The sequence below is a fragment of the Vipera ursinii genome (assembly GCF_947247035.1).
Source record: "Vipera ursinii genome assembly, chromosome: Z".
Lineage (NCBI taxonomy): Eukaryota > Metazoa > Chordata > Lepidosauria > Squamata > Viperidae > Vipera > Vipera ursinii.
This window is the reverse complement of record NC_139517.1, coordinates 95,001,666-95,024,848: the sequence shown is the minus strand read 5'-3', so window position 1 is coordinate 95,024,848 and position 23,183 is coordinate 95,001,666. Positions and strand designations below refer to the sequence as shown.

The 23,183-nt window shown below is 42.9% G+C and overlaps 1 protein-coding gene across 1 annotated transcript in view; it reads right to left on the bottom strand.

The window, feature by feature from the left end:
• Window positions 1–23,183, bottom strand: part of DGKB (diacylglycerol kinase beta) — a gene marked incomplete at both ends in the record, with an annotated part of 339,119 nt that overhangs the window by 140,283 nt on the left and 175,653 nt on the right.

The window sequence follows — 23,183 nt, the reverse complement described above, 5'->3', positions numbered from 1 at the left end:
CAGTTAGCAGTCAGAAGTCACAATGGAAAAATATTTAACAACACATTGATAGTCTCAGCTGGGAAACTGTGAACATCCTAGTCCAAGCTAAATCTAAAAATATTAGAGAATTTCTGGAAGCTTGGCTTTTCAGAAATTCATCAACGGACACATAAAAATAAACCATATTTACACACCATTCAAAAAAGACAATAAAAAGTTAAGAAGGACTACAAAAAGACTAGAACAAATTCTCTCCAGCAGCCAACACACAGATAAGGAGGAATTAACACCAAGCAAACTATCAAGCAGAAAAAAATACCATAATTAAGGAACTACCAGGATAAAATATTCAAAACTACAGAGTAAGGTATTATATATAAACAGGGAGCTGATGATGTTACCTAGCTAGGTAATGAAACATCTTGAAGCATACAACCAAACTCAGGGACCATCAAAGACTTCACAGTTCAACTCTGAATTCCTTCTATTAGAAACTTAAATATCTTCCAGAAATGGTACCAGAATCTTAAAATCATAATTTAGAAGCTTGATTCATGTTACTAATGAAGAACAAAAAATAATCATTAATTAATAATGCAAACACCATCTAAAATGAGCTTGTTCCCCCTTATAACCTTAGTTAATTCATGCTACTTCAAATTGCAGATCAGACTTGTCCACAATATGCCTCTACAGAGGACATTAAGAATACAGGGATCAAACAGCATGCCTTGTTATCAGTGTGCATGTTGTCACAGCTTCTCAGCAAATTGTGACTAAGATGAATTAGTAGGTCAAAAGAGGAAAGCTCTTCATTTTTTTAGAGATCTAGAAAACAAGTGACATTTGAAGAGGAGCTTAAGCTTAGTGGGATAGCAACTCAGTGATTTGGTTTCTCTTACTCATCCCATTGTTCTCCCCAAAAAACTATTGGATGGATGGATGGATGGATGGATGGATGGATGGATGGATGGACGGATGGATGGACGGACGGACAGATGGACAGACAGACAGACAGACAGATCTTTTTGCTAGCCCACTAGATGTTTATATGACTCACAGCCATTATAAAGCTCACATAATGACTGGATAAAGCCACAAAGAAATGTGCTATGAATCTTGCTTCTTAGAACTGCAGAGTTTGGGCCAAAGGTGAAATTTCAATGAATTACACTTATAAGTGCCCATGAATTATAGATGACAGAATAGCTAGATGCATTATTTTATCTCATATTATGACCATGGAATTGGATAGTTAGAAGAATTTTCTCTTTGGCAGCTTTATGAAAATGTTGGCAGCTTAAATAGGTTGGACCAGACTAGATCTATCTTAAAGAAACAGATAATTAAGTTTATTCTGTCTCCTAATCATGTAACACTGCTTTTTGCCTTTTCAAAAGGTTAGTAAAAAAACTCAGTCAGAATAAATGTAATGATTTAATACAGATTCTAATCATTATTTTGTCTGAATATAAATAATTTCATTAAAATTTCTACTGTTTTTTTTTCTGCCTACAACATATTTTATTTCTCTAAAAAGACCATGGATAAACTGGCAGTGATAGACAATATTTTACTTTACAAACAGGATTTATTCATTGAAAAGGATTTATCATTACTATTTCTGCTTGAGTGCTAAATATCCTTGGTAGCTATATTATGTTTTGTTTTGTTTTTAAAATGCATTCCTTACTAAAGACTATTAGGAACTGGTGGGCAAAAAAGAATTTTTCAGAAAAGTTGATAACAATTAAAAAATTGATTATGCCCAACAGCTTATATGAACAATCACAATTCAACTGACATTTGAATATCATTACAAAAAGGTCAAACAGGTTAATTATGGCATATAGTTTGGCTTCTTCACATATACGTGGAATACAAAAAGATATCTAAAATATAATAATCTTCATTCCAAATTAAAAAACACAGGATTTAGATTTCAGTACAGTTAATAATATAGAACTGCATGAATAAAATACTGTTGCTTAATTTTTAGATATACCATTCATATACAAAAATGAAGAGTTTTTTAAAGTCATCTTGTTGCCATTCTCTATGAGTACTTGAGGCTGCAGTGGAAGCAAACAATATCAGAATGAATCAAATTAAGCTCAATAAAATACACTGAAGATATATGCTAACACAAATTGCTGAAGGTAACATCAACCATAGAAAATTCAATCAAGATATGTGTGGCATCATACCAGATCAAGTCAGAACAAGATATGTAACATCATAGTATGCAAAATCAGGACAAAACTCCCACTTGCAAAGGGCAAATAAAATAGGGCAAATTTAAGCAAGGGCTATTGAGTGCATATTTATCATTTTAGGATAAAGGAAAAGAGACTATGTTGTCTCTGCTGGGAGTGAAAGCCAAGTCAAATCCTGACAATGTTAACCTAAGTTTACAGTCTCAGAATTTTGCAAACAAAAGTTAAAGAAAGACTCATCTTCTAGGAAGACAAAAATATTCTTTAAATCAGAGGTCCTCCTCTGAGATGATAATATCCTTCAAATAGACCGTGAGTTGGTTGTATCTTCTCATTACGTATAAGGCAATGACCAGCCTTCTTTAGAAGAAATAGGTTTGAGATTTGCCATCAACAAAACTGATATGGACTGAGAAGTCTGATGTGTGCTGAAAAGCCTGAAGGGCATGGAACACTTCTTCCAACATCTCTTGAACTATGATGGAAATTTTTGCTAAAATTTTATACCTTATTAATAATTGTGATTTACCAATAAGTAGTAATGCATTTCATAGAATCATAGGGCTAGAAGGGACCTTGGGGGTCTTTTAGTTCAATCTCCTGGCCAAGGCAGGAGTTTTTATGTCATGCCAGACAAATGGTTGTAAGATAAGATAAGATAACCTTTACTGTCATTTTTTTAACTGTGAGCACAATGGCACACATCAAAAATGAAATTTAGTTGCCCACTCTCAAAGTGAAACACATACATGACACACATCTAATCATACTATATGCAACATATGTATAGACCCACACCCCTACATGCATAACAAATAAATATTAAATACTGTCCATCTTGAATATATAACTATTGTGTAGTGGGTTCTGGAACGTATGGAATATTGACCACCTGAGCATCCTAGGGGATAATATTTGTGGAGTTCGCCTGTCTGTTGTGAATAGACCTAGCAGTGGCTTGTGGTCTGTGAATATTGTGAACTGCCTGCCATACAGGTAGTCATGAAATTTTTTAACTCCGGCCACAATTGCCAGGGCTTCCTTATCAATTTGGGCGTAATTCCTTTCGGCCGCTGACAGTGTCCTGGAGTAGTAAGCAATGGGTTTTTGTTTCCCATTCTCTTCTAAGGGACTCAATACTGCGCCCACTCCATAGGGCAGGGGTGTCAAACTCAATTTCATTGAGGGCCGCATCAGCATTGCGGTTGCCCTCAGGGGGCTGGGTGGGTATGGCCTGGGTGGGTGTGGCCTACTGGGTGGGCGTGGCTAGAGTGCGTATGGCCTACTGGGTGGGCCATGGCAAGTAGCTCATTTCTGGTGTAAGCCATCAAAAGGTAGAAATAGGAGCAGAGAACGAGTTGGCTGGAACAAACTGCATATTAAATCCACAGAGATGAAACAGTGGATCCTGAAAACATGGTCATCCTCTCACAGTGACCAAGAACTCAGGAAACCACTATCCAGCCCTGGGTAGGTCGCAGGAGGAGAGAAAGTCCGATGGCTGGTAGAATAGTCTATTGGTGGTGAACTTCGCAGCTCCGGTGATGAACGGTGATAAATTCATCCATCTCCATGTCCTAGATATCATCGTGACCAAGGGGCTGTAGTTAGTCTCTTCAAGTGGTTCCAGATGTTCCCACCCTCCAGACCAGTCCAGGAGGGTTCCAAATGGCGCTCAAACCATCGGACGGCGGCCTTCACCATCCCAAAAACCTCTTTTTTTGCCTCTTTCCTCCAGCAAGCGATGCCATCCCTTCGTGTCTTCAGCTCTTGGTGAAGCAGGATTCCATCCTCATCGCCACTATTGTGAAGTGGGTTCTGGAATGCATGGATGACACCAGGCACAGGAGTACAGCATAACCATCTTTATTAGGTGGTAGATTGTACTGGGAAAATAGGGGTTTACCTGTGCTCTTTTATACCTGGCCAGGTGTGCTCCCAGCCAATCAATTCAAACCTGGTTTTCCTGCCAAAAACCTAACCCTTGCCTTAGCAGTAGTTTTGGTACAGCACCACCTAGTGGTATCAGTTGAGCTGTCGCTTATAGTGTTAATAATCCCATACATAACAATAATGGAAGGAGGAAACTTGAGAGTTCACAAGGTTAATGCTGTATGGAATGAAACTATGGCTGAATCTGGATGTTCTGCTACGGATACCACAAAGCCTCCTCCCAGAAGTTAACAAGGAAAACAGGTCATGAAGAGGATGTTAGTGTCCCAGATAATCTTACAGACCCTGCTCAAGCAACACTTCTGTGCTATGCCCTGGATGGAGAGGAGGGAACTGTCAATGATCTTTTCGGCCATCCTCACCATTCTCTGCACCACCTTCCTGTCTGAAGCAGTGATGCTTCCAAACCAGACTGTGATACTGTATGACAGGATGCTCTTGATTGTCCCTCTGTAGAAAATGCAGATGCAGCTGTGCCCACTTCATCAGTTTCTCACTGTTGAGCGACCAAGCCAGCCTACTCGTTAGCTGAATTTGATGCTGGTAACCATCTCCACAGGTGAATCATTAATGCATAGAGAAGTGTGGCTGTGCCTGCCTTTTCTGAAATCTACAATGATCTCTTTGTTTTTTCTGGTATTTAAAACTAGGCTGTTTTCCTTACACCAGGTTCACCAAACCCTCAACCTCCTTGCGGTAAGCTTCCACCTTGTCATCATGAATAAGGCCCACTACTGTTGTATCATCTGTGAACTTCACAATGTGGTTGGTGGCAAACCTAGCACAAAAGTCATGGGTGAACAGAGTGAACAGCAGCGGACCTAGGACGCAGCCCTGAGGAGAACCTGTGCTGAAGAAAATGGTATTAGAAGTATTTGTTCCAACTCGCACATATTGGGGCCTGTTGGTAAGAAAATCAAGGATCCAATTGCACAAAGGAGTATTTAAGCCTAAAAGGCCCAGTTTATCTACTAGATGCTGGGGAATGATTGTGTTAAACGCCGAACTGAAGTCGACAAACAACAAACGCACATGAGTGTTTCTTTCCTCTAAGTGCTTCAAGCTCAGATGGAGAATGGAAGAAATAGCATCCTCCATAGAGTGATTTGGTCAGTAGGCAAACTGAAGTGGGTCAAATGCTGGTGGAAGGCTGGATACAATAATGTCCTTTATCAGCTTCTCAAAGCATTTCATAATGGTGGGTGTCAGTGCAACTGGGTGGTAATCATTGAGGCCTGTAATTGTGGACTTTTTTTGGCACTGGCAAGATGATGGCTTTCTTAAAGCATGATTGGACCACTGCCTGCTGCAATGAGAGATTGAAAATATCTGTGAGAACACAAGCCAGCTCATCTGCGCATTCCCTGAGGACACATTTAGGGATGTTATCTGGGCCTGCTGCTTTCCAAATGTTAACTTTCTGCAGTGTTTTCTGGACAGAGGTGACATCAAAGCTTAGCAATTGCTTGTCAGGATGGGGCACAGCTTTCCTAGTAGGAGTGCTATTTGATGCTTCAAATCTACCAAAAAATGTATTCAGTTTGTTTAGGAAGTCTGGGTCATCGTTGCATCTTGATGGAGTCACCTTGTAATCTGTAATGGCCTGGATCCCTTGCCACATTCGTCTGGTGTTTGTTGGGTCCTGAAAAAAGTTCTGAATTTTCTGGCAATGGGCTTGCTTTGCACTTTTATGGCATTTTTCAGATTTGCTCTGGCTGTTCTAAGTGCCAGCATGTCACCAGATTTAAAAGCCACATTCCGTGCTTTTAGCAACTTGCAAACTTCATAAGTATGCCACAGTATTTTATTCACCCTCACAACAATGCTTTTCAGGACAGAGACATCTTCTATGCACTTTTGGATATATGGAGACACTGTGGTGGCATACTCCTCAACATTTGTGTGTTGGTTACCAGTAGCTGCATCTTTAAACATGCCCCAGTCTGTGCACTCAAGCAGTCTTGTAATGCTTCTATAGCTCCCTCTGTCTAAAGCCTCACCTGCTTTACTGTAGGTTTCACTCTGAATAATAAATAAAGGTTTATATGCTGGAATAAGCAGCACTGAGAGATGGTCAGAGGAGCCCAGGTGAGGGCAGGGGATAGCTTTGAAAGCCTTCTTGATGTTGGAATAAGCAAGATCCAGTGTATTGTCCCCTCTGGTTGCAAAGTCCACATATTGATGGAAATGTGGCAGGATAGCTTTCAAATCCACTTGGTTAAAGTCTCTCACTGCAATAAATGTGTCCTCTGGGTGGGTAGTTGGTACTTCATTGATGATATGACAGAGAGCCTTCAGGGCCTGTTCTCTGTTTGCATGGGGGGGATATACACAGCTGTGATAATGGTAATAGAGAATTCTCTAAGCAGATAGAAGGGTCTGCATTTGATGGTCAGAAGCTCCACATCTGGGGAGCACAGACTTGAGACCACTTTGGCATTATTACACCATCTGTCATTTACATAAAAACAGACACCCCCTCCCCGGGATTTGCCACTAAGAGTAAAACTCCTGTCAGCTGGAATGTTGAAAATCCCATCAAGCTAACAGTACTATTTGGGACAGAGGGCTTTAACCAAGTTTCTGTTGCAATGATGACACAGCAATTTCTCACATCCCAGTTTGTTGCTAAATCCAGTCTCAAGTAATCCATTTTTCGTTCTAAGGAGCGAGAATTTGCAAACAAATTGATGGAAGAGACACTCTGTAAGGTCTAGCTTTTAGCCTATATGTTAGGCCTCCACGTTTGTCACAGTTCCTCTTGCAGTCAGTCATACCTCCTCCTTTTCTTCTGAAGATGGTCAGCAACTGAGGGAAACTTCCCAGCTGCAATGGCTGCTCCTCCACTCTGCCCCTGCAGCCCAAAACGCTGCCTTCATTGCTCAAAACCCTGAGCACGATGCTGTTTTCACCTCCAGCAATTTCCTTTCTTCCTCCCTGCTCCTCCAGACATTGCAGATTGTAATGTATGGGGCTGATTACAGTACAAGAACTACAGGAGGAGCTGTTGCTGGATAGCTCCGGTAAGGAGCAGCACTGGTGGGAAAACCACGGAAGCCTATTGGCTGACAGCCAGGTGGGAAACCAAGGTTTGAATCTATTGGTTAGTGCCCACCTGGACAGGTATAAGAGGACCCAGGTAACCCCCAGTTTCCCAGTCATTGTTATTCCAACCTGCCATCCAATAAAGATTCTGTTGCAGCCATCACCTATGCGTCTCATTGCTCCGTGACCTAACAGTGGCAACAAAGGTGGGATCCTGCTTCAATCGACACTGAGACAGCCGCAGCGGCAGCCACGCTCACCAGTCACCCCAACGAGGGCTAGAAGCAGGATCAGAACCAAGGAGCAGGATCACGGATGGATCAGACGCTATGGCACAAATTGGGCAGATACCAGCATTCGATACCACACACATGGAATGATGGGAGTCACACATGGGTCAAGTTGAACTATTCATGAAGATAAATCGCATCAAGGACGATGACCTAAAGGTGGCAGCCCTACTCTGCACTAGCGGTTCGGCCGTTTACGACGTAGCAGTGGGGTTGTGCGTGCCGACAGCTCCTGATGAAGTTATCTACAGCAATGTCCTAGTGAAGTTGAACCAGCACTTCAGCCCGTGAATGTCAGAACTGGCATGGAGGTTCCAGTTCGTGAAGCGAGACCAGCGGCCAGGCAAATCGGCCGCTAACTTCATCACAGGGGTCAGGCAAGCGGCCTGCTTGTGCCAATTCGAGAACCTGGATGAGAGGTTACGGGACAGGATCATCTTCGGTCTCTAGGACCGAAAACTGTGGCAGAAACTCTTCGTGCGACCAAAGCTGACACTACAAGATGTCCAAGATGAAATTCTGGCCCACAACATGGCTGAAGGACCAGAAGAGACCGTAACCCACACCAGCAGCCCCGGTGGAGACGTTCACCAGGCAAGTGTGTTTGGGGAAAGCGGCAACACCAACGACCAGGCCGAAGTGGATGCGATTCAGCCGAAGCAGGGCCAGCCACTGGCATGACGTGACAACCAGAGGGGACAATGGTTGACGGCGACCAACCAGGAGCGGAAGTGCTCCAGATGCAGCTGCTGCGTCTCCAAGCAGAAATGCACCAGGTGTGGTGGTAACCACCCCTGGGCCACCTGCAAGTTCCAGATGGCCAAGTGCAGGGTTTGTGGGAAGACTGGCCACATTGCGGCCCTCTGCCGGAACCGTAACCGTAACTGTAACAGCGGAAGACCATCAACCGACAGGTACTGGGGGCCGACAACAAATCACAGCAATTGACTGTTCCGAAGGCCAGCGGGCCGGCTGTAACACTGGTACCCACCGACCGCTAACCCAAAAAATCAGGCTTGACATATGGCTACAAGGCGTCCCCTGTAAAATGGAGCTTGACTCCAGCTCGGCGGTCTCAGTGATCTCACACGAGACTTTTACTCAAATATGCAACCGGAGCAAGCAGAGGGCCACCTTGAGGCCATCCAGTCTCACGCTAATCGACTTTCAACAAACACCGATCAAAATCAGGGGGGAGGCTACTCTTACAGTGTGGTATGGGGGGGGTCCAGGGGCAATTAGATGTCCTGGTGGTAGAGGCCCAGAGGACTAGCCTTGTAGGATTGTACTAGTTCAAGGCCCTAGGCATTGGCATTACCAGAATCAATAAGACCCAAGCCCACAACATCAAATCTGTCTGCAATGCATTTGCAGACATATTCGATGAGACACTAGGGAAATACACAGGGCCACCCATCACCTTCAAATTAAACCCCAATGTTCCCCCCATTAAAATCAAGTCCTGTTTGCCCTGAAGCAAAAGATAGAGAGAGAGTTAGATAAACTGGTCATGCAGGGAGTTCTAAAACCAGTCAAGGGAGCCAAGTGGGAGACTCCTATAGTCACCCCACTCAAGGCAAATGGAGAGGTGCGGATCTGTGCAGATTATAAATGTACAATAAATGAGCATTAAATCAGCATGCTTACCCGGTCCCGAAGGTCAGCAGCGTCCCTGCGTCCCTGCAGGGCAGTGCCATCTTTGCCAAACTCAATCTCGTGCAAGTGTATCAGCAGCTACCAGTCAACAGGGAAACAGCCGATGCGCAGACCAACATCACCCACAAGGAGGCATTCCGGGTAGACCGGTTGCAGTTCAGAGTTAGCGTGGCTCCAGGCATCTTTCAGGAGATCATGGAGCAAACACTCAAGGGCATCCCAGGAGTATGCCCTTACTTCGATGACATCTTAATTTCAGGGGACAATGAGGAGGTATTGGCTGAGCGTTTAAAGGCTGTTTTGGGAAGATTCAGGGCTGCAGGTCTCAAACTTAAAAGAGACAAATGCAGCATTGGGGTGACAGAAACTGAGTTCCTGGAATTCAGGATAGATGCTCAGGGCATCCATCCTGCAGCATCTAAGGTAGGGGCAATTAAAGGAGCTCCCACCCCCCAAAATAAGGCAGAGCTACAAGCCTTCTTAGGTCTGCTCAATTTCTACCATGCATTCTTACCCCACAAGGCATCCATAGCAGAACCCTTAGACAGACTTCTGGATAAGAACACTGCATGGAACTGGACAATTACTCATGACAAAAGTTTCCAGGCTTTAAAGGACCTCTTAGCGAGTTATGCCACAGTCACTCATTTTATAGAATACAAGCCCATCTACATTGCTTGTGATGCATCCCCTTACAGAGTGGGCGCTGTCCTAAGCCATTTAGAAGACAATGGGAAACAAGTTCCCATTGCCTACTACTCCAGAACATTGTCAGCGGCAGAGCGGAATTATGCCCAGATAGACAAAGAAGCCCTGGCAATAGTTGCTGGAGTGAAGAAGTTCCATGATTACTTGTATGGCAGAGAATTCACCATATTCACTGACCATAAGCCCCTACTAGGCCTCTTTACCACAAATAAACAGACCCCCCAGATTCTGTCACCCAGAATGCTCAGGTGGTCCATTTTCCTGGCAGGATACTCTTGCAAGCTGGTCCATAAACCAGGCAAGGAAATGGGCCACGCTGACGGGTTAAGCAGGTTGCCCTTAGCCAGCACTGAACCCGATCCAGCTCCCACATCTCAAATATTGGCATTGCAAGATCTCCCTGAGTGCCCTCTCAGTGCAAAGGACATTGCAGCAGCAACGCCTGCCAACAAAATACTGAGTAGGGTACAGACATGGGTGAGCACAGGGTGGCAGGACAAGTCCCCAGGCCCGGAGTTCCAGGCATACTTCATCAGGCGACATGAATTGTCTACCCACAAGGGTTGTTTGTTATGGGACTGCCGTGTCATCATCCCGGAGAAGATGAGGAACAGGGTCATACAATCACTCCACGAAGGGCACCCCGGGGTTGTGAGAATGAAGGCCTTAGCCAGAACCTACCTTTGGTGGCCTGGTTTAGACAAGGCTATAGAGGAACAGGTAGCTGGCTGTTACACCTGTCAGAGGTCCCAGCTGGAACAGCCCCATGCACCAGTCCACAAGTGGGAGGCCACACACACTCCCTGGTCCTGAGTCCATATTGACTATGTGGGACCATTTGAGCAACAAACATTCGTAGTGGTAGTGGACAGTCACTCGAAATGGTTGGAGGCGGTGCCAGTAAGTAGCATGACCATGAGGAGGATGATCCAAGTGCTCAGGGAACTCTTTGCCACACATGGCCTCCCTGACGTGTTAGTCTCTGATAACGGTCCACAATTTACTTCCACGGAATTCCAGGTGTTTACGAAGACCAATGGAATTAGACATGTCACGGCCGCCCCATTCCACCCGGGATGGCAGAGTGCATGGTGCACACAACCAAAGATGCTCTGAAACGCATCATCCAAGGGGACTGGAAGCAAAGGTTAGCACAATTCTTACTCCATCAACACACCACACCCTGTACATCCACAGGAAAGAGCCCAGCGGAACTGCGTTGGGGCAGAAGACTCATAACAAAGCTAGACAGACTCCACCCTGACAGAGTGGCAGCTGACACAGATCAACCCAAACCCCCCAGACACGTCAACAACGGAGAACTGGTCTGGACAAGGAACTATGGCCCTGGGCATGCATGGGTGCCGGGGGAGGTGTTTGAAAGGACAGGGCCATTGTTGTTCATTGTAAGGGTGGAGGGGGGCCATCACTGGGGAAGACATGTAGACCAGGTCAGGAGGAGAGCTCCTGAGAACGTACCAGGCAGCACACAGCGGGCGGGCCCAGTGATGCACTCCAGCCACCCTGACCAACCCGACACAGAAGAAACCAGCGGGGACACTGACCTGTGGACAATAAGACCCACACAGACATGGCAACAACAGGGCCAGGGGGACCGGGCGCCAGAAACAACCATTGTCCCGGGGCTTCCCCAGACTCCTGGTCAAACCAGCAATGCAGACAACACCCCACAGGACTCGGGGGGAACACTGAGGTATTCAGGCCAGGAGCACAGGCCCCCGGCCTACCTCACAGAATATGTGCAGACATGAGGGAAGCAAGGGGTCAACAAACAAGGTGTAAATAGTTATGTTGGGGGGAAGGTTCAAGTGGATTGGCATTGTCTGTTCTTATGGGGGAAGGGGTGTAATGTATGGGGTGTAATGTGTGGGGCTGATTACAGTACAAGAACTACAGGAGGTGCTGTTGCTGGACAGCTCCAGTATGGAGCAGCACTGGTGGGAAAACCACGGAAGCCTATTGGCTGACAGCCAGGTGGGAAACTAAGGTTTGAATCTATTAGTTAGCGCCCACCTGGACAGGTATAAGAGGACCCAGGTAACCTCCAGTTCCCCAGTCGTTGTTGTTCCAACCTGCCATCCAATAAAGATTCTGTTGCAGCCATTGCCTACGCATCTCATTACTCTGCGACCTAACACAGATGATGTCTCACCTTCCGTTCAGCCACAGGCATCTCTGTCATTGATTTTATCCTCCATAGTAATCCAAACTCTCCCGAACAGTTTTCTCCACCATTTCTTCCATGCTATTTCTTCATCTCCAATATGGACTGACATTCATATGAAAGTTTAGCAGCCCAACTCTGCTTAGTTGTCCCTATTTCTGAAAAGTGGTTCAGTCCAGATCGTTCATTTCCCTCCCTAACCCTCACACTTTTGAGAGCTGAAGCAGCCACAGCCAAGCAAGGCACCACCATTTTCTTGAAAACCTCCAACAATGGAGCCTAAAGTTTGAATCATGGCAATTGGACTAATCAAGTTTGTCAAAGGTTGCCATGATTCAACCTTCAGATACCTTTGACATGGATGATTGAGTCTTCATTGACATTCTCCAGCAATGAAGCAACCACAACCCTGGGAGGCAAACTGTTCCACTGATTAATTGTTCTCACTGTCAGGGTTTCCCAAAAAATATTTTCTATAAACAAATTTCATTTTCTGGGAAACCAATTTTATGTGCTATTCAAATTTTATAAATGCTTGGAACTGAAAACTATACTTTGAAGGGTTCTACATCTATCTACTTCAAACTGAAAGAAAATCTGCTGAAATTATCAAGTTCATTGAATGTGTCACTAAGTTAATATTGACTCTTGGAACAACATAGTTTCCAAACTGAACTTTCAAGCCACTTTGAGTCTATCTACCTTGCTAATGATTATCCTCTTCCATTTTTTTCCAAAATTAGAGCTTTCTCCAGAGACATCTTCACAGAAGAACCTGTTTATGTGTACCTTGAATGAGAAATGGGAGTTGATTTATTCAATAATCCATTTCTTCATTTTTTTGCCTATCTATGGTATCCTCCGGAGTCTTCTACAACACCAAACTTCAAAATATTCTTTCATTCACACCTCTTCAAACTCCAATTTTTGCTTTCATAGAGTAACATGCGTTGGTTGCATGATTCTGATCTTTGTAGGTATAAATCTAATATCTTTTCCAGGGCCTTTATTGCTACTCTATCAAACGCTAACCTGCATCATATTTCTTGACAACTGATTTTTGTTGGTGGTGGTAGTTGTTCCTAGAAGACAGAAGTTATATATCTCTTCAAGATCTTCACTGTTAGTTCTAAGGCTGTTTTTTGTACTTGTCATTAGTTTAGTCTATTTAAATCTTGGTCTCATTTTTTTCACTGTACTCATTTACTTTTATTATTTCACCTATCATTGTAGTGTCATTAACCTAGTACTGTTGTTGATGTTTCTTCCTCCAATTTTAAAATCATATTCATTTTCTTTCAATCCAGTTTCCCTCAATATGAATTCCACTTTTGTGTGAGTGTTTGTAGGGGAGCCTTCAAGTCAATATTGTCTCCTGGGAACTGAATGGACTAGTCTCTGCAGTTTTCTTGGAAAATCTTTGGGAAGTATGGATGACTTACAATTACGATTGAGCCCAAAATTTCTATTGCTAATTTCATGATCTTTGTATGAGATGTTCTGGAATTCCCATTTTCTAAGCATATTTGTTTGGAATGAGTAACACAATTGAAGGCCTTTTTATAATCAATAAGCACTTGCTCTTTTTTGTATTCTTTGGCTTTTTCAGAGTGAATCAGCATTGAAGTCCTATGTTCCTCAGATATTTCTAAAATCATCTTGGATGTCTGGCATCGCTATGTATGCCTCTAAACAGTGTTGGGTGCTTTTTTTATTTGCATGGAAAGTTAAAAACATTGTACAACAGTTTACACACTCTGATAAGTTTCCTTTCTTTGGTACTGGTATGCATATTGCTATCTTCCAATCATGTGGGTACAAGTTGATCTCCAGATTTGCTGGCATAGCTTCCTTAAAATCTTGATATATTCTCCTTCTGCTGCTTGCCATACTTCTATGGATTGTGTAGTTGTTATAGACTTGAGACTTGATAAATGACATAGTGCTGATCTAACTTACTCTTTTAGTGGTTCTTGTAAGTTTTCTTGTTTTTTCAAGTCTGTTTCTATTTCTAAACTCTTTACAAATATAGAACTGTTTTTTGTCTCTTCTAAACAGCTCACTGAAAATCTTTATTAAGTTACTTCCCAAGTTTGTCTTTCTTCTTTCACTTCTCCTTTCTTCTTAAAAGAGTTTGTTCTGACATCCAGTTTTCACCTTCTGTTTCTTGGTCTTTGGCAGTCTCTTTTCATATTCATCTTTCATAACTTCTTTGATGTCATTCTACAGTTGCTCTGGTTCCCAGTGAATAACATTTAGGGCTTCAAAGCAATTTCTAATGTTTTTCTTAAAAATTAAATATGCTCAAAATTTTGTTATGGAAACTAGTTGGCTTTCTTCTTCCAATTTGGAAATGAGCTGTTCCTGAGGTCTTCTACAATCAGTCCTTGGTTACATCTTGGCTGTTATAATTAGAAACATAGAAAACTGATAGCAGAAAAAGACCTAGAGGTCCATCAAGTCTGCCCTTTGAGTTATTTTAAAACATTTTTTATTCTTTTTGGTTGTTGTTATTGTTGTTGGATGGACCTGTGCTTATCACAAGCATGTTTAAACTCAGTTACTGATGACTGGCCCAATTGGGTCCAAATTTCCACTAGTCTTTTTGTGAAGTAATAGTTTCTAATATTATTTTTGAACTTCCCTCTTGTCTGTCTGAGGTTATGCCTCTGCTTTCTTGATTTTTTCTTAATATTGAAAATACTGTGTTCTAGAAACTTATTATATTTAAATGTTTCAATCATACTCCCACTTTCCCTTCTGTCCACCAGGCTTTCCATATTCAGTGTCAAGGATGAAACTTGCAGCTATGTGTCTCTGCGTTTCAACTTGCCTTTAGAGTAAAAGGGGGGAGATGTTACTTTCAAGTGGGTTAGATGGAGAAATGAAAGTTGTATGATTTGACTGAAGATTGTGAGAGCCTGAAACCTTTTCAAGGACACCATAACAGGTGACAGACAGTTGAAGCGAACAGTTCCCATAACAAAGAGAACTTGTTTATATGTACTACATAAGACAGGGGTGTCAAACTCAATTTCATTGAGGGCCACATCAGCATTGTGGTTGCCCTTGGGGGGCTGGGTGGGTGTGGCCAGGGTGGGTATGACCTATTGGGTGGGTGTGGCTGGAGTGACTGTGGCCTACTGGGTGGGCATTGCCAGCTCTATATTATTCATGTCAAGGGTGCCTGTGGGGGCCTGGGCAGGAGTGGGACAGATCTGAGGGTCTCTTGCAGAAGGAGATAGGACCAGGGCAAGTGCCAAGGCATGGTCCATTGGAGGAGCCTCACTGTTCCTCTCAGGCCATGGTGGTGATGGGGGAGCTGGATGGTGGCCCAGCCCAGCCCAGCCCTCAAGGACCCATGGCACTAAGCCCAGCCCCATGTTCCCAAGGGGGGTGCCCAGCTGCATTTACCTCCTCCTCAAGGCTGCTGCTGCTGTGCTTGCTCTCCTTAGCCAGGTTGCTCATGATGGGTATGAGGGCAAAGTCAAGAGGGAAGCCCACTCCCTCTCCATATGAGGAGACCTGGCTTTGTATCCAAAGCTTCCTTAGCAATAGGATGGGAGACCCTCCACGATAGCCCAGGAGGAGGGGGCAAGGTGATGGTGAAAGGGCAGCAGGGAAGGACTAAGGCAGGACTTCCCTCAGACCCTCCCTCTCCCTCCTTCCTTCCTTCCTTCCTTCCTTCCTTCCTTCCTTCCTTCCTTCCTTCCTTCCTTCCTAGAGTGGTGGGAAAATATTTGAGATGAGGGAGGGAGAAAAACAGGCAAGAAACGGAGCTGGGGAAGTATCATCCTTCATGAGGAATGAAGAAATGCACCATCGCCTGGAAGTGGCCAGCACATGGCCCTCGCCTACTTCACATATCCGGCTTGGTGGGCTCCTGGGGAGGGGATGTCATGAACAGCATGAGAGTCGATATTACCTGCGCAATGCTGCCCAGTCCCTAGCCTGCCCGATTTTGGCAGGCAGCGGGGCGCTCTCCACACAGTGCCGAGAGGCTGAGCCAGGTGGCATGAATCTGAAGAGAAGCGCAACACTGCCCAGGCTCTAGCCTACTTGAAGTAGGCAGGGCCATGTGCTGGCCACTTCCAGGCGATGGTGCATTTCTTCATTCCTCACAAAGGGTAATACCTCCCCAGCGTGCGCCCAGGGGGCAGTGCCGATGCGGCAGGGGCTGGTCCCTCACTGTTTCCAGATGGCCTTGTGAACCTAAGACTGAATGTATTTCAGCATAGATGGCCACCATGAAATTGTACATTGGCCCCCGGTCGGCCTGGGCCAGGGCCAAGGCAGCGGGGGCCATTCCCTTACTGTTTCCAAGATGGCTTTGCGGGCCACATGAAACCACTTTGCGGGCCAGATCTGGCCCCTGGGCCTTGTGTTTGACATGTCTGACATAAGATGTCAAGGATTTGGCTGGGAAAATTATTGTTTAAGTCTATGATTTGATGTTGGAACCTCAGAGTTAGTTTTGCTTTTTCTTTTTAATCCCATTTATATCCTGCCCTTCTCCGAAGACTCATTTAATCATTTAATAGTCCAGTAAGCATACCTAGCCTCTTCATGGATTACTGCCTTGTCGTGGCAAAGGGGCTTGTGTAATTCAATGAAGTGATGAGCTATGCCGTGCAGGGCCACCCAAGATGCACAGGTCATAGCAGAGAGTTCTGACAAAATGTGATCTGATGGAGAAGGAAATGGCAACCCACTCCAGTATCTTTGCCATGAAAATCCCATGCACAGTACCAAAATGCGAAAAGATATGACACTGGAAGATGAGCCCCTCAGGTGAGAAGGAGTCCATGCTACTGGGGAAGAGCAGAGGGCTAGTAGTAGTAGCACCAGAAATAATGAAGTGTCTGGGCCAAAGCCAAAAGGACACCCAGCTGTGGATGTATCTGGTGGTGAAAGGAAAGTCTGATGCTGTAAAGATTTTTTTCTCCATAGGAACCTGGAATGTAGGGAAAGCTTACATGAATCAAGGCAAGCTGGACGTGGTTAAACAAGAGATGACAAGACTGAACATCGACATCTTAGGAATCAGCAAACTAAAATGGACAGGAATAGGTGAATTTAATTCAGATGCCCATCAGGTATACTACTGCAGGCAAGAATCCCTCAGAAGAAATGAAGTAGCCTTCATAGTCAATAAAAGAGTAGGAAAAGCAATACTGGGATACAATCCCCAAAATGACAGAATAATCTCAGTTTGAATCCAAAGCAAACCATTAAATATCACTGTTAGGAATTGTTGTGCAGAGGTCTCCTTCTGCTATCAAGGAGTTGCACAGACAAGGAAGGGTACTGAGAGCAGTAAGAGTCACACAGTAACCACAAGAGTACACTAAGTTGTGAAAGCAAAAAGTACTTTACATTTGAGGTGGTGTAAAAACAAAAATGCACAGTCAAAAATAAACAGTCCTGGTCATACACAATAGCAACAGTCCAAGGAGTAATCCAAAATACAAAGTCTTCTTACCAGTCCAGAGATCAATATACAGTTGTACAGGTTTATCACAGAAGTAAACCAACAGTACAGCAAAACAGAGCAAAAACAGTAATAGTAGAGAGCAGTGAATTCAGAGACAGAGAGAAGCTATGTTCCTAGCTCCCTCTTATGGCCATGAAAACACTTACACACCCATTGGCCAATTAACATCTTAAAGTCACAACATCATGGTTAATATATTTTCAATCCAACATTGTAGGCTATCACCATATGCCTAACAATCACAGTAGTCCAAGTCTATGCCCCAACCACCGATGCTGAAGAGGATGAAATTGACCAGTTCTATGAAGCCCTACAGCACCTTATAGAACTAACACCCAAAAATGATGTCCTTATCATCATGGGGGATTGGAATGCTAAAGTAGAAAACCAAAAGATAACTGGAATAGCAGGCAGGTTTGACCTTGGAGTACAAATTGAAGCAGGGAACAGGATGACAGAATTTTGTCAAGAGAATATGATGGTCATAGCAAACACTCTTTTCCAACAACCCAAGAGACAACTCTACACATGGACATCACCAGACATCACCAGACAGAAATGAGATTGACTATGTGCTCTGCAGCCAAAGATGGAGAAGCTCTATGCAGTCAGTAAAAACAAGACCAGGAGCTGAATGAACAGTGCAAAGAAATAGAAGAAAACAATAGAATAGGGAGGACCAGAGATCTTTTCAAGAAAATTGGAGAGATGAAGGGAATGTTTAATGCAAAAATGGGCATGATAAAGGACCAAAATGGCAGGGATCTAACAGAGGCAGAAGAGATTAGGAAAAGGTGGCAAAATTACACAGAAGAACTGTACAAGAACGAGCTTAACGTCCCTGATATCCACAGTGAAGTGGTCACTGACCTCAAGCCAGACATCCTAGAATGTGAAGTGAAGTGGGCCTTAGGAAAACTGAGCAACAACAAAACTAGTGGAGGTGACAGTATTCCAGCTGAGCTATTCAAAATCTTAAAAGATGATGCAGTAAAAGTGCTACACTCAATTTGCCAGCAAATTTGGAAAACTCAACAGTGGCCACAGGATTGGAAAAGATCAGTTTACATTCCAATTTCAAAGAAAGGCAGTGCCAAAGAATGTTCAAACTATCACACCATTGCACTCATTTTACATGCTAGTAAAGTTATGCTTAAAATCCTACAAGCTAGACTCCAGCAGTATGTGGATCGAGAACTACCAGAAGTACAGGCAGGATTTCGAAGAGGCAGAGGAACTAGAGATCAAATTGCCAACATACGCTGGATCATGGAGAAAGTTAGGGAATTACAGAAAAACATCTATTTCTGCTTCATTGACTATGCTAAAGCATTTGATTGTGTGGATCGCAACAAACTGTGGCAAGTTCTTAAAGAGATGGGTGTACCAGACCACCTTATTTGTCTCTTGAGAAACCTATATGTGGGTCAAGAAGCAACAGCGAAAACTGGACACAGAACCATTGATTGGTTCAAAATTGGGAAAAGAGTCTGGCAAGGCTGTATACTGTTGCCCTGCCTATTTAACTTATAAGCAGAGCACATCATGAGAAAGGCAGGGATAGATGAATCAAAAGTTGAAATTAAGATTACTGGGAGAAATATCAACAACCTAAGATATGCAGATGATACCACTCTAATGGCACAAAGTGAAGAGGAACTAAAGAGCCTCTTGTTGCGGGTGAAGAAGGAAAATGCAAAAGTTGGGTTGAAACATTAAGAAAACCAAGATCATGGTATCCAGCCCTCTCAATTCCTGCCAAATAGATGGGGAAGAAATGGAGGCATTGACAGATTTTATTTTCCTGGCTCCAATATCACTGCAGATAGGGAGTGTAGCCAAGAAATTAAAAGACACTTGCTCCTCGGGAGCAAAGCCATGGCAAATCTAGACAGCACACTAAAAAGCAGAGACATCACCCTGCCAACAAAAGTGCATATAGTCAAGGCTAAGGGAGGGCCTCCTTAGGGTTCCGCCGGTTAGAGATTGCCGGCGGGTGATTCCCTGGAGGAGGGCGTTCTCTGTGAGTGCGCCCACCCTTTGGAACGAACTGCCGATGGAGCTTTGGACTGCCCCCGACCTTCGCTCGTTTCGCCGGGACTTAAAAACCTGGTTGTTTGAATTGTCTGGCCTGGAGTGAGGGATTTTAAATTTTAAATTATATTAATTAAATCAAATTAAATTACATTAAATTAATTTTAAAATTTTAATTTTTACTGTTATTATTAATTGTGGGCTTGTACTAATTTAATTTCATTTTATTCTCTTTTTTGTACTGTTTTAACTGCCCTGTGAACCGCCCTGAGTCCTTCGGGAATAGGGCGGTATATAAATTCAACTAATAAATAAATAAATTGTCTTCCCAGTTGCAATGTATGGCAGTGAAAGTTGGACCATAAGAAAGGCTGAGTGCCAAACAATTGAGGCCTTTGAACTATGGTGCTGGAGAGACTCCTGCGATTCTCTTGGATTGCAAGGCAATCAAACCGGTCAGTCCTAGATGAGATCAACCCTGACTGCTCTTTAGAAGGCCATATCCTGAAGTTGAAACTCAAATACTTTGGACACCTAGTGAGAAGGAAGGATTCACTGGAGAAGAGTCTTATGCTGGGAAAGGTTGAGGGCAAGAAAAGAAGGGGATGACAGAGAATGAGGTGGCTGAATGGAGTCTCTGAAGCAGTAGGTGTGAGCCTAAATGGACTCCAGAAGATGGTAGAGGACAGGAAGGCCTGGAGGAACATTGTCCATGGGGTCGTGATGGGTCAGACATGACTTCGCAACTAACAACAATAACAAAACATACCTAGACATTCCCTCAGAACTCTGGAATCTATACTGTTCGGACATTGCTTTATTAAGCAGGCTAGGTCATCTGCCATCCCTCACTTCTATAAACTCTAAAAAAAACCCTACACTGCTAGAACTAGTATGATCCCCCAACCTGTTTTAGTTACTAGTATTTACTTCTGAGAAGACTGAGCAGAAGTATTTGTTTAGATGCTTTGCTATAGCCAGATTTCCCTTAATATATGAATTGTTTACATTTTTGATTCTGGCAATTGCAGTTTTTTTTCTTCTTTTGTCGTTAATGTATCTAAAAAAATTTCTCTCTCTTTTAATAGATTTAGCCATTTCTTCCTCTTTTTGTGCTTTAGCAACACTAATAACTTGTTTGGCTTCCTTCTGCAGGTTCTTGTATATCTTTCTATCAGCTACATTTCTGTTATTCTTATATTTGACTTATAACAATTCACTTAGTGACCATTACAGCCCTGAAAAAGTGACATGACCATTTTTCACACTTATGACCATTGATCATTCCCATGGGCACATGTTTTACATTCAGATGCTTGACAACTGACTCATATTTATGATGGTTGCAGTGTCCTGGGGTCATGTGATCACCTTTTGCAACCTTCGGACAAGCAAAGTCAATGGAGAAATCAGATTCACTTAATAACTATGTTACTAATTTAATAACTGCAGTGATTCACTTTAAAAATCTAGCAAGAAAAGTTATAAAACAGAGCAAAACTCACTTAACAAATTTCTTACTTAAAAACATAAATTTTGGTTGCTCAGTTGTGGTCATATGTTGAGGACTACCTGTATTTCCTATAAACCATTTTTTTCTCGTTTACTATGCTACGTATTTCTGCTGTGAACCAGAATCAGTCTCTTTTGCTTTTAGTAAAGTGTCTCACATAGAAATGAGTTGCTTCCAAATAGCAGATTTTATCAGCATCCACTGAGCACAGATTTCTGTCACTATGCCATCCTTCAAGTTTATGTTTTAGATACTCCGCCCATTGTGGTAAAACCTGTCCGCTTGAAGCCTAAAACTTTAGATTTAGTGTATGTTGTATCAGTTTAGTTCTTCTGTCAAATGAAAGGTAATCACTGAAAACTAAGTTTTCTTCCACCTCAACTTCAGGTACCCTATCCCCATTTGTCAAAACTAAGTGTACAACATGGTCTCCTCTTGTTAGGCATTTTACTAACTGTTTTAGAGATGCACCATTTAATGCACCTATTTTATTCATATTTATTTATTTATTTATTTATAAAATTTATTGGCTGCCCATCTTACCATCAGGTAACTCTGGGTGGCTTATATATAAGCTAAAACATAAAAAGTTAAAAACAAACCTTAAGACCAAAGACACATGGGAAGGATGACGATGGAGTGGGGTGGAGGTGGAATATGTTATTACTCAATCAATCACCTTCATTTTGCTGTTCTCCCACTGGGGCCCCAAGCCAACTTGCAAAGCCATGTCTTTAGCCACTTATGAAAAGATAGCAGTGTTGGGGCCAACCTCACATCATGGAGCAAGATGTTCTAGAGGGCAGGAGCAACAGGAGAGAATGCCCTCTCCCTGGACCCTGCCAGGCAGAATAATCAGGCTGACAGGACCCTCAGCATGCTTTATCTGCCAGCATAAGTGGTACGGGCCAATCCCAATGGGGTCAGGTGGTCCCTTCATGAATGTTATTATAATCTCCTATATGTCCTAAGCCCCTGTGTATGACACCAGTTCTGATGATTGAGCCCTCTTTAGTTTGTAATCAAACCCGGACGGTTTCAAGTAGATTATGTGTTTTCTGTGTTGCTTTTATGCCCTCTGTGACATAAATGGCAACTCCACCTTCCCTCCCTTTTCTATTCTGTTTTTTTCTGTATAGCATGTAGCCTGGTATACTTACATCCCAATCATTGGGATGGGGACAAAAATGTTTTGTATCAATTAACTCTTTATTCCTTTTTTCAGTTTAAATACTTCTCCAGAAAACCCCTGAATACTTCTCCTGAAAAGTCCTGTGTAGTTCAATCTCTTTCTGTGATGTATGCAAGCCATTTCTTTTATACAGCTTTACATCAGACCAACTGCAAACATCATGACTAACATAACCCAAACCTTCAGCTTTACACCACTCTTTTAGCCACACATTGAACTCTGCTATACACTGAATCATCACAAACATTTGAACCTGAATTGAGCTCTTCTATCTTTTTTTAGCAATAATATAGTCAGTTTCATTTCTATATTCACCATCAGCTAATGTCCATTTATACAAGTGCAGTTTTGATTGTTTGAAGACAGTGTTAATTATGAAGAAATCATTGGAGTGCAGATATCGTTAAGTTGGCCTTCTCCTTCATTTCGGTTTCCTAAACTCTAGAATCCAACTAGGTTTTCCTCATTAATGTTTGCAACTTTATCATTCCAGTCTCCAACTATATGTGCATCTTGCTTCAATATTCTTTCAACTGTAATTTGAAATTGATCATAAAATTCATAAAACTCTTCTTTCTGTTGCATGAGTGGTAAGATGGTAAACTTCAATAATTGCCATATTAAAGGGTTGTTCATTGATATTATTCAATCATCAGTGCATGTAAACAATTTTTGTTCTTGTTGAACTGTTTATAACTTTGAAAGCACCAGATTTCCTTTATTTTTAATGTGATATTCTGACTTAAAATGTTCAATACTAGTTCATCTCAATTTGCTGATGTCTAATCTGCCAATGCGTAGTTGATTCATTTCATATTGCACTCTATTAAAACTTTCCATTTGAGGTTTTTACATTCACGTTCCCATTGTAAATCTTTGTATGTTCATTTTTTTTTGCTGCAGAGCATCAACAGC